We start from the raw sequence: 12,500 nt of genomic DNA on the forward strand, positions 1-12,500 counted from the left end.
TTTCTATTGACTCTGAAAAAAAACAAAAGAAAGAAAGATGCCCAGGGTCCCAGTTCATCTGCCTGAACGTGCCTTAGACATGCTGCAAGGAGGCATGAGGACTGCAGATGTGGCCAGGGCAATAAATTGCAATGCCCATACTGTGAGACGCCCAAGACAGCGCTACAGGGAGACAGGACAGACAGCTGATCGTCCTCGCAGTGGCAGACCACGTGTAACAACACCTGCACAGGATAGGTACATCTGAACATCACACCTGCGGGACAGGTACAGGATGGCAACAACAACTGCCCGGGTTATACCACGAACGCACATTCCCTCCATCAGTGGTCAGACTGTCCACAATAGGCTGAGAGAGGCTGGACTGAGGGCTTGTAGGCCTGTTGTAAGGCAGGTCCTCACCAGACATCACCGGCAACAACGTCGCCTATGGGCACAAACCCACCGTCGCTGGACCAGACAGGACTGGCAAAAAGTGATCTTCACTGACGAAATGCGGTTTTGTCTCACCAGGGGTGATGGTCAGATTCGCGTTTATCGTCGAAGGAATGAGCGTTACACCGAGGCCTGTACTCTGGAGCGGGATCGATTTGGAGGTGGAGGGTCCGTCATGGTCTGGGGCGGTGTGTCACAGCATCATTGGACTGAGCTTGTTGTCATTGCAGGCAATCTCAATGCTGTGCGTTACAGGGAAGAAATCCTCCTCCCTCATGTGGTACCCTTCCTGCAGGCTCATCCTGACATGACCCTCCAGCATGACAATGCCACCAGCCATACTGCTCATTCTGTGCGTGATTTCCTGCAATACAGGAATGTCAGTGTTCTGCCATGGCCAGCGAAAAGCCTGGATCTCAATCCCATTAAGCACGTCTGGGACCTGTTGGATCGGAGGGTGAGGGCTAGGGCCATTCCCCCCCAGAAATGTCCGGGAACTTGCAGGTGCCTTGGTGGAAGAGCGGGGTAACATCTCACAGCAAGAACTGGCAAATCTGGTGCAGTCCACGAGGAGGAGATGCACTGCAGTACTTAATGCAGCTGGTGGCCACACCAGATACTGACTGTTACTTTTGATTTTGACCCCCACCCCCCTTTGTTCAGGGACACATTATTCAATTTCTGTTAGTCACATGTCTGTGGAACTTGTTAAGTTTATGTCTCAGTTGTTGAATCTTGTTATGTTCATACAAATGTTTACACACGTTAAGTTTGCTGAAAATAAACGCAGTTGACAGTGAGAGGACGTTTCTTTTTTTGCTGAGTTTATATATAAAAAGACAGCAAGGGACTGTGTGACTAGCACCCGTTGTCTCTCTCAGCCATTTCTGACTGAAAAGTGAGATATATATATATATATTACACACACACACACACACACACACACACACACACACACACACACACACACACACACACACACACAGCGCAGCAAGTCTAAGCCTGGCCCGGCATAATTAAATCAGTAGCGGTTTGAAATCCCTCTAGTCATTTGTCTTAATTATTTCATCAGTTTGCTTTAAAATATATATATTTTTTTTAAATAAAAAAAAATCAGACAAGCTCAGTGTATATACGTAATTGATTATCACATAGGATGTGTCTATATATGGAAAAATTCAAGTTGTAAAATTTAGACCAATCGTTTGGTCGAAACCACAGACGACTTGGTCGACCAAGATCATTTTTTTGTCGGGGACCGCCCTACTACATAGAGTGTCACGGATGTCGTAGGGTAGAGACCAAGACGCAGAGGGAAAATGTATACTCATCTTCTTTTTATTATGGTGAAGAAGGAAAACACATAAACGTATAGAAATGAACTTGACAGTCTTGTCAGGCAAACAGCTAAACAAGAACAATCTCCCACAAAAACCCATGAAAAACAAACTCCTAATTATAGGACCCTCAATCAGAGGCAACAATAACCAGCTGCCTCCAATTGAAGGTCCAACCCCAATAAACTAAACATAGAAATACTATATTTCTATGTTCTACCTAGTCTTTTGTAACATAGAACAATGACTAACAAACCCCGGACTAATAAATCAAATACCCCTCTACCTAAACACATACACAAAACACACTCTGAACCACATAAAACAAACACCCCCTGCCATGTCCTGACCAAACTACAATAACAAATAACCCCTATACTGGTCAGGACGTGACATAGAGAGAGGTATGGTACAGAATACATAAATAGAAAACATAAATAATGCAAGCCAAGAATAGGAAAGTAGTAATAGCGAGACAAACTTGTCTAACTTGGAAAGGAAATTGGTCATGTAGCCTAAATCTAACCAACCTGTAAAAACAAGATGCAATCTACTTCTATGTTGGATAGAAATAAATAAAGAAGTCCAGATAAACATGTGAGCCACGTTTCACACAGAGACACGTAACATGTGGGCCACGTTTCACACAGAGACACGTAATGTGAGCCATGTTTCACACAGAGACACGTAACGTGAGCCATGTTTCACACAGAGACACGTAACATGTGAGCCACGTTTCACACAGAGACACGTAACATGTGGGCCACGTTTCACACAGAGACACGTAACGTGAGCCACGTTTCACACAGAGACACGTAACGTGGGCCACGTTTCACACAGAGACACGTAATGTGAGCCATGTTTCACACAGAGACACGTAACATGTGGGCCACGTTTCACACAGAGACACGTAACATGTGAGCCACGTTTCACACAGAGACACGTAACATGTGGGCCACGTTTCACACAGAGACACGTAACATGTGAGCCATGTTTCAGTGTACTTTCTCACTCCATTCTCTAAAGTAGAACCGCCTCGTCAGACCTACAGCAGGCCCGCCATCAGACCATACAGTACTGCCTGCACACTTCACAGACCACTTCACTAGGGTACACCCACATACTCCATGCAACCATAAAGCACAAACTATACTACACAAAGTAAGAGGAGGACTGATTCACCAAACCCAATTACCAAAGGTCAAGAGTTAAGGATTGTAGAACCACTCATCTTTCTTTTATTTATTGTCAATACTGACGCTCATTGTTATCATGGGCCTGAGGAGAATATTCACAACCTTTCAACAGAATTATCAAATGTCAGACAGAACCAGAACAGTAGGAGAACTAGTTATTGGGATAATGACTGGAAAATGGCTCTACGGCGTGACATGATAGCTGCTTGGTGTTCTGGCATGAAGTCCCTTCATGATGTTGGTCCAATAAACCAGGGGAGGTTTCATAAGGAACTGTGGATTCCAAAAGCATAGTCTCAAACAAACTCCTCAGTCCTATATTATTCACCTGCTACATAATCATGCCATGCATTTGTCTGGTCGCACCAGACAAGGAAAAAACAGCACTATTTGTATTATTTCTGTTCTCCGAGATAGAATCACGGAAAGTTAAACAGTAACAGACTATTATATTTTATTATTTGTTAAACAAAAGCTCTTTCTCTGAGCAATTGTATTATAACAATCTTTTTTTGAGCATACAATATAGCTCAGTATTTGTTTTCTCTATATACATGAATACACACATACAGTGCATTCTGAAAGTATTCAGACCCCTTGACTTTTTCCACATTTTCTTACGTTACAGCCTTATTCTAAAATGGATTAAATAAATAGTTTTCCTCATCTTTCTACACACAATACCCCAGAATGACAAAGCAAAAACAGGTTTTTAGAAATGTTTGCAAATGTATAAAAAAATACAGAAATTCCTTATTTACATAAGTTTTCAGATCCTTTGCTATGAGACTCGAAATTGAGCTCAGGTGCATCCTGTTTCCATTGATCATCCTTGAGATGTTTCTACAACTTGATTGGAGTCCACTTGTGGTAAATTCAATTGATTGGATATAATTTGGAAAGGCATACACCTGTTTATATAAGGTCCCACAGTTGACAGTACGTCAGAGCAAAAACCAAGACATGAGGTCGAAGGAATTGTCCGTAGAGCTCCGAGACAGGATTGTGTTGAGGCATAGATATGGGAAAGGGTACCAAAACATGTCTGCAACATTGAAGGTCCCCAAGAACAAAATGGCCTCCATTATTCTTAAATGGAAGAAGTTCGAAACCACCAAGACTCTTCCTAGAGCTGGCTGCCCGGCCAAACTGAGCAATAGGGGGAGAAGGGCCTTGGTCAGAGAGGTGACCAAGAACCTGATGGTCACTCTGACAGAGCTCCAGAGTTTGTCTTTGGAGATGGGAGAACCTTCCAGAAAGAATACCATCTCTGCAACACTCCGCCAATCAGGCCTTTATGGTAGAGTGGCCAAACGGAAGCCACTCCTCAGAAAAAGGCACATGACAGCCCGCTATGAGTTTGCCAAAAGGTACCTAAAGGACTCTCAGACCATGAGAAACAAGATTCTCTGGGAATGTTTTTCAGTGGCAGGGACTGGGACACTAGTCAGGATCGAGGAAAAGATGAACGGAGCAAAGTACAGAGAGATCCTTGATGAAAACCTGCTCCAGAGCATTCAGGACCTCACACAGGGGCAAAGGTTCACCTTCCAATAAGACAACGACCCTAAGCACACAGCCAAGACAACGCAGGCATGGCTTTGGGACAAGTCTCTAAATGTCCTTGAGTGGCCCAGCCAGAGCCCGGACTTGAACCTGATATAACATCTCTGGAGAGACCTGAAAATAGCTGTGCAGCGACACTCCCCATCCAACCTGACAGAGCTTGAAAGGATCTGCAGAGAAAAATGGTGTGTGCCAAGCTTGTAGCGTCATACCCAAGAAGAATCAAGGCTGTAATTGCTACCAAAGATGCTTCAACAAAGTTCTGATTAAATGGTCTGACCCCTTACCTTAATGTTATATAGTTCAGTTTGTTTTTAATAATGCAAAAATGCTTTGTCATGATGGGGTATTTTTTTGTGTAGATTGATGTGGATTCTTTTTTAATCCATTTCAGAGTAAGGCTGTAACATAATAAAATGTAGAAAAAGTCAAGGGGTCTGAATACTTTCCGAATGCACTGTACATACATACTGAGTATAACAAACATTAGGAACACCTTCCTATAATATTATTCTATATACAGTACTAGTAAAAAATTTGGACACACATACTCATTCCAGGGTTTCTTCTTTATTTTTTACTATTTTTCTACATTGTAGAATAAAAGACATCAAAACTATGAAATAACACATATGGAAACATGTAGTAACCAAAAAAGTGTTTAAAAAATCAATATATACTTTGCCACCCTTTGCCTTGTTGACAGCTTTGCACACTCTTGGCATTCTCTCAACAAGCTTCACCTGGAATGCTTTTGGGCAAAAATCGCAGTGGCTAGATGTGCCAAGCTTATACCCCAAGATACTTGCAGCTGTAATTGCTGCAAAAGGTGGCTCTACAAGGTATTGACTTTGCGGGGGTGAATAGTTATGCACGCTCAAGTTCTGTTTTTTTTTGTCTTACTTCTTGTTTGTTTCACAAAAAATATTTAGCATCTTCAAAGTGGTAGGCATGTTGTGTAAATGAAATGATACAAACCCCCAATTAAAAAAAAAAAATCTTCCAGGTTGTAAGGCAACAAAATAGGAAAAATGCCAAGGGGGGTGAATACTTTCGCAAGCCACTGTATTGTTGCTGGAAACGGAATATCTACATAGGTGTATAGAGGCCCATTATCAGCAACCATCACACCAGTCACAACGTCAACAGTGTAGAAGCGACTACGGGATGCTGGCCTTCTAGGCAGAGTTGCAAAGAAAAAGCCATATCTCAGACTGACCAATAAAAAGAAAAGATTAAGATGGGCAAAAGAACACAGACACTGAACAGAGGAACTCTGCCTAGAAGGCCAACATCCCGGAGTCGCCTCTTCACTGTTGAAGTTGAGACCTGTTTTGTGGGTACTATTTAATGAAGCTGCCAGTTGAGAACTTGAGGCATCTGTTTCTCATACTAGACCATCTAATGTACTTGTCCTCTTGCCCAGTTGTGCACTGGGGCCTCCCACTCCTCTTTCTATTCTGGTTAGAGCCAGTTTGCGCTGTTCTGTGAAGGGAGTAGTACACAGCGTTGTATGAGATCTTCAGTTTCTTGGCAATTTCTCACATGGAATAGCCTTCATTTCTCAAAACAAGAATAGACTGACGAGTTTCAGAATCAAGTTCTTTGTTTCTGGCCATGTTGGGCCTGTAATCGAACCCACAAATGCTGATGCTCCAGAAACTCAACTAGTCTACAGAAGGCCAGTTTTATTCCTTCTTTAATCAGTACAACCGTTTTCAGCTGTGCTAACAATTGCAAAAGGGTTTTCTAATGATCAATTAGCCTTTTAAAATTATAAACTTGGATTAGCTAACACAACGTGCCATTTGAACACAGGAGTGACGGTTGCTGATAATGGGCCTCTTGACGCCTATGTAGATATTCCATTAAAAATGAATCGGTTTCCAGCTACAATAGTCATTTACAACATTAACAATATCCACACTGTATTTCTGATCAATTTTATGTTATTTTAATTTTCTTTCAAAAATAAGGAAATGTCTAAGTGACCCCAAACATTTGAACGGTAGTGTATATATTTTTTGACAGTATCTAAAGACCCCACTACCTGCTCTAAGCACTGAATGTCTTTAATTACTACAGCCCAACCTACACAAGTACTGCATGATGTATCGTAAAGAAAAGAAGCTTACTGGTAACACATTTGACAGGTGCTTATATTTCTCAGCACCTGATAGCTGTATATAAAGTGTTGTATATATAAAGTGTTGTATATCGCCAGAGCTCAGATCTACATGATCAACACTAAACACATGTTGGTATAAGTAATCATGTCACTTTGCCATTTAATAAAACATCTCTCACAGAAGTCCCTGGGGCATATTCATATTACCGCAACAGCAAATATTTTTTCCAAGGGAAACTTCCAAATGGACAAATAGGTCCTACTATATATACCTGTAGCCTACACAAGGAGCACAATAAACAATTCTGTAATGATATAGGTCAAGGAGAATGGGGCTCCAACAAAGAAGCCTAGGCCAATCTTTGGGAGAAAAGCCTTGCGATCTAGCCTATAACACAGTGCTTCTGCTTTTTCAAAGTGCCAACCTCGGAACATCTCTCTAATCCCAGCTTGGTTTTAATCTCAGCCTGGTCCGTGGAGGGGGAGGATGAAGGCTTGCAGGAATGATCTATAACTCCTACACAAGTGTACGATGTCATCCGTTCTCAGCCGGGCCTCAAGAAACCATCATCTTTCCCACCTACTCCCGTCAACGGCCTGAAAAAGCAATCCAGTCCCACTGCTTTCCAATCTCTCACACAACCACCTCATTCCAACACACACACCATCATCTCATCAGACATCCCACTCATTGCTCACTGACATCCATGCAGGTAATTACTCCATTGCAGGCAAATGACAATGAGCTGCAGACATCTTAGATTGCCTTGTTTAAGTATGTATGACTGATCGGACTGTCTGACCAATGGACCTTGACAATGGAATTCATAGTTTTCTTGTCAGGGCTGGGGGCTTTAATGCTGGTGCTTTCCAAAGACATGCTAGTTTGATATGGCCTGTCTTACAGCATAACAGCTAAACGCATGAATGGTCATTTAACCAAAGCACGCCGACCATTATCTTCTAATATACTATGTTAAATATGCATTTCATTCATAAACTGCTTATATTTACTGAACCAAAGTTTTTATTCAGACTCATGTTCTACTATTCAGAGAAGGCATTGGCATTTCAATGTGCTCCATAACACAGGGCTTTGGTAGATATCCACACAGAGACATTTGAGATCCCTTTTTCCCTATGAGCTAGTGTGATAATGGCATTGTGAGACCTACACGTGCACAGTTTAATTTACTGTGTTATTCCTATTGATTTTGGTATCATTGTTAGAGCCCTCCTCCACCTGCAGAGAAAGAATATCCCCCAGTAAATATGGCCTGCAGAGAAGGAATAGCCCCCAGTAAATATGGCCTGCAGAGAAGGAATAGCCCCCAGTAAATATGACCTGCAGAGAAGGAATATCCCCCAGTAAATATGGCCTGCAGAGAAGGAATATCCCCCAGTAAATATGGCCTGCAGAGAAGGAATATCCCCCAGTAAATATGGCCTGCAGAGAAGGAATAGCCCCCAGTAAATATGGCCTGCAGAGAAGGAATAGCCCCCAGTAAATATGGCCTGCAGAGAAGGAATATCCCCCAGTAAATATGGCCTGCAGAGAAGGAATAGCCCCCAGTAAATATGGCCTGCAGAGAAGGAATAGCCCCCAGTAAATATGGCCTGCAGAGCAGGAATAGCCCCCAGTAAATATGGCCTGCAGAGAAGGAATATCCCCCAGTAAATATGGCCTGCAGAGAAGGAATATCCCCCAGTAAATATGGCCTGCAGAGAAGGAATATCCCCCAATAAATATGGCCTGCAGAGAAGAAATATCCCCCAGTAAATATGGCCTGCAGAGAAGGAATATCCCCCAGTAAATATGGCCTGCAGAGAAGGAATATCCCTCAGTAAATATGGCCTGCAGAGAAAGAATATCCCCCAGTAAATATGGCCTACAGAGAAGGAATATCCCCCAGTAAATATGGCCTGCAGAGAAGGAATATCCCCCAGTAAATATGGCCTGCAGAGAAGGAATATCCCCCAGTAAATATGGCCTGCAGAGAAGGAATATCCCCCAGTAAATATGGCCTACAGAGAAGGAATAGCCCCCAGTAAATATGGCCTACAGAGAAGGAATATCCCCCAGTAAATATGGCCTGCAGAGAAGAAATATCCCCAGTAAATATGGCCTGCAGAGAAGAAATATCCCCAGTAAATATGGCCTGCAGAGAAGGAATATCCCCCAGTAAATATGGCCTGCAGAGAAGAAATATCCCCCAGTAAATATGGCCTGCAGAGAAAGAATTGCCCCCAATAATCAATTGATTGAGCATACTAAACATGTACCTCCCTCTCTTCTCCATGGATGAAATACTTCTAATGAGGGGCAGAATAATCCCTACTAATTACTAGTATGAAGGATAATATGAAGTAACCTCCATGACGTCCAATAGGAACAATTTATGTCAGGCTGGGAATGATGTAATGTAAACACGTTTAATCCCATGCCATAGTCCTCAAATTACATTCAGGTTACATGCCATGTAGTAATTCTTTCACACGGTTTCCCATTATTTGGCATTAAAAAAAGAAAACTGAGGTCTACAAAATCTCCCTACCGCGAGTGCTTTGGACAGTCTTATTCAGAAGTCGTTGAGACCGATGGTGACAATGTCCTTGTGAGGGATGTAGACATAACCACCCTTCAGGTACACCTTCCTGGTTCTCACCAGATCCAATGCATCTTGGAAAGGGACCTTGAAAAAAGAAAAACAGGAAAGGGGGTGTGAGGTTATACATTCAACATAACTTGCTCATTCAGATATTTTGCCTCCCAATAGAATATTTGTTATTTTTACACTGGGATGCACTTGAATGTCCTCTAATATAATGTTGTCATGTTTGTAGAAAATATATATTTTTTAAATGTATAACTCACTTTGTAGAAGTCTTGGTCTTCAAGCGTGAACGTGCTGACAGCAAAGCTTGAGTTAATAAGTTTGTCCATCAGGTTCTTCTCCTCAACACTCATCTAGACATTAGAAAAAAGGTGGTAGGCATTCAGTGACAGAAAGACACATATTGACACTTGACTGTATAGCTAACAATGTAATGTTGTTGCATTCTCAGGCGTGAGATGAAGACTGTACAGTACACTTGCCCATCAATTGTGTCCTCTTAGGCCTAAACAAATGAAAAACAGTGTGTCCCCAGTCTGTCGATGATCTACAATATCTGACTGGTATGTGTCCCCGGTCTGTCGATGACCTATCTGACTGGTATGTGTCCCCGGTCTGTCGATGACCTATCTGACTGGTATCTGTCTAAATCAATAAAGTAAGGTGTAAACACATGGTAAGGTGAGTGAAAAGACCCGGAATGCATTAGAGCCTTTATAATCACAGAACATCAGGTGTTAACACTAATTAGAGGTAAACACAGTTAACCTTAAGGGTAGACAGTTAGAACCCTGCCGCCCATCTCCAAGTCATAACCATTAACAAAGAACGGCTGCCAGCTATGTAGAACCTGCGGCCATAACAAACGCTTCACCACCTGCCACTCACTCAAATAACTATCCAGAGACTGTTTGGGAAAATGTTTTACCTATCTCCTTCTGGGCATGCAGGTGATCAACACCTTTTCCTGGCCTTTCACAGTGCAAAAATCTATTTTAGTTGACAACTAACCGCCAAGAGTAATTGGGGTGGGTGAAGGTCATCTCCCTCGTTGCCATATTGCATTACTAAAAACAGTGTTCACTCAATGGTCCTGTCAAATAAAACGAAAAGGAAAATGTTCTATACACTACTGTAAATTCATCCCATTCAAGTTCAATTGATTTATCTTTTACAAGTTAATTTATCGCAATTAGCTGCAACAAATCTTATGAAATGCACATTTGAAGTAAAATAATGAGATTACACTTCAAAACAGACCCATTGCAAAAACAACCCCTCACAGCAGACATTTTCAGACAGGTATACTATTGCGAGCTGACAGCACCATCTGCTGGCAGGTCTGAAACAATACCATAAATATGGAATGTCCAAACAGCGTCATGACCAGGGGTGTATTCATTTTTCGGATTCTGTTACAAAACGTTTTGTCTGTTGATAAAACGTTTTGCTTCAGAAACTGTTTATATTGGACTAATGAATATATACCCCCGATTTACTGAGAATTTACACTTAGCAATGTTTACACCTGTTACTTTTTAAATGTTTTTGAATACAAATCAAATCAATTTTGCACCAGCGCAAACACTTGTTGCATTCACCAATGGAGGACATGGATGAACCAATTGCTTGGTTATGCCAATTCCCAGCATTATATTGGTGTCAGAGGTGTTTTGCTCACATTTGAGAGTAAAATGTGGATTTCCTTCCCAACAACAATATAAAGTATCATAGTGAAGATTATTGTGATGTAGATATTCGCTTTTGGAAAGCAGATCATTGAAGCGATAACTGAAAAGGTAAATCTCTTGCTGGATAAACCACCGTCTGAGATGTTCTCTATAAGATTTTTTTTTTAAATGAACATTATTTGTTCAATTTACAAAATAAGGGCCCGATTCCGACATAGGAATGTATGCCTTTCGTACGCACTTCTCAGTATTTGGTATTCAGACTTACCTTATTCAGTCTCGTAACGCGCTCTGCAGGTGTGGCTAAATGCACGCTCTTAATAAATTTCATTAAACCCGCTGAAAACCCTCCTACTTGCTGGACAAGATATTTTCTCGTGGAGTTTTCATTCAATAGCGTTTTCAGAACATTTAACTTAAGCCATCCCTTTAAATACGGTGTACCTTTAAGTTAGAATTTTGACGACAATAGAATATAGTAAGAGAAGGGTTCCGAGTTTTAGGGATCAATGAAAGACCTGACGAAGATCCGCACGTAGAAAGAAAACGGTGGTTTGATTCATTCTGAAAATTGCCACATTCAGTTCTTCAGCCCATGGTAATGTTGGAAGATTAGTGTACATATAATTAAAATAGGGAGAACAGTGTACAATAGTAGGCTGGCTATACCCTCCGTCTATTGCCTGCACTAACCAGGGAGCTGTGTGATGACACGGTCAAGTATTGCGCCAAGAGTTGGGTTCAAATTATTACAGCTTGGCCTTCGCTCCGCTCCATAAGGATTTAATTAGCCAACATGTCTTTTTTTATATATACTATCAAGTGTTAGTAATAATCCTCAACAACCACACGGCCATGACTGAATTTTTAGAGGAAGCAAATTAAGTAGTAATCTTGAATAGTATTGTAGGCTATACCAACTGAAGGGAACCAACAGTAAATTGGCAGCTGAATATATGTAGTTACTCTGCCTACTGACGGTCAATACTGATAGTGGCTAATAACTAGATAGAAATAGCATACAGAATGTCGGGGTAGCCTATAATTAAGATGTTTAAAGAGTTCCCATCACTGCAAGTTAAAAGCCTGTACAATTTCAATTCTACATAATGGCACAGCATTTCATAAACATTCATGTGGGAAAGATATGCTTCAGTTTGCTGCCATATGACTGGTTACACATTTGTCTCAATCGATAAGGTAAAATAGATGTAAAACAAGTGTCATTTATATTTACAATTCCCTTATCCAAACAGATGACTCATTTACCTAGCTCTTATCAAGTTGTAAATTACAGTGTAAGGAGAATGGTGTTATTTCTATTGGAACAAAAGTAAGTAAATGCTTTTTCCACTTGGAACTGGTAGGTTCACTACACCTTATTCCTGGTTTGCTCATAGACCTTATTCCTGGTTTGCTCACGCGTAAAGGTGGTGGAATTATCAGGGAATTAAGTCAAGGTCAGAATACAGCTCCGCCACACCTTCATTTATTAGATCTCCACCCCAAACAAATAGTGGGTGAATATCATG

The 12,500-nt window shown here is 41.4% G+C and overlaps 1 pseudogene; it reads right to left on the reverse strand.

The window, feature by feature from the left end:
- Positions 1-12,500, reverse strand: part of LOC106589779 (DNA primase large subunit-like) — a 104,674-nt pseudogene that overhangs the window by 88,350 nt on the left and 3,824 nt on the right.

This window comes from Salmo salar, chromosome ssa28, assembly GCF_905237065.1.
Source record: "Salmo salar chromosome ssa28, Ssal_v3.1, whole genome shotgun sequence".
Taxonomy (NCBI): Eukaryota; Metazoa; Chordata; class Actinopteri; order Salmoniformes; family Salmonidae; genus Salmo; species Salmo salar.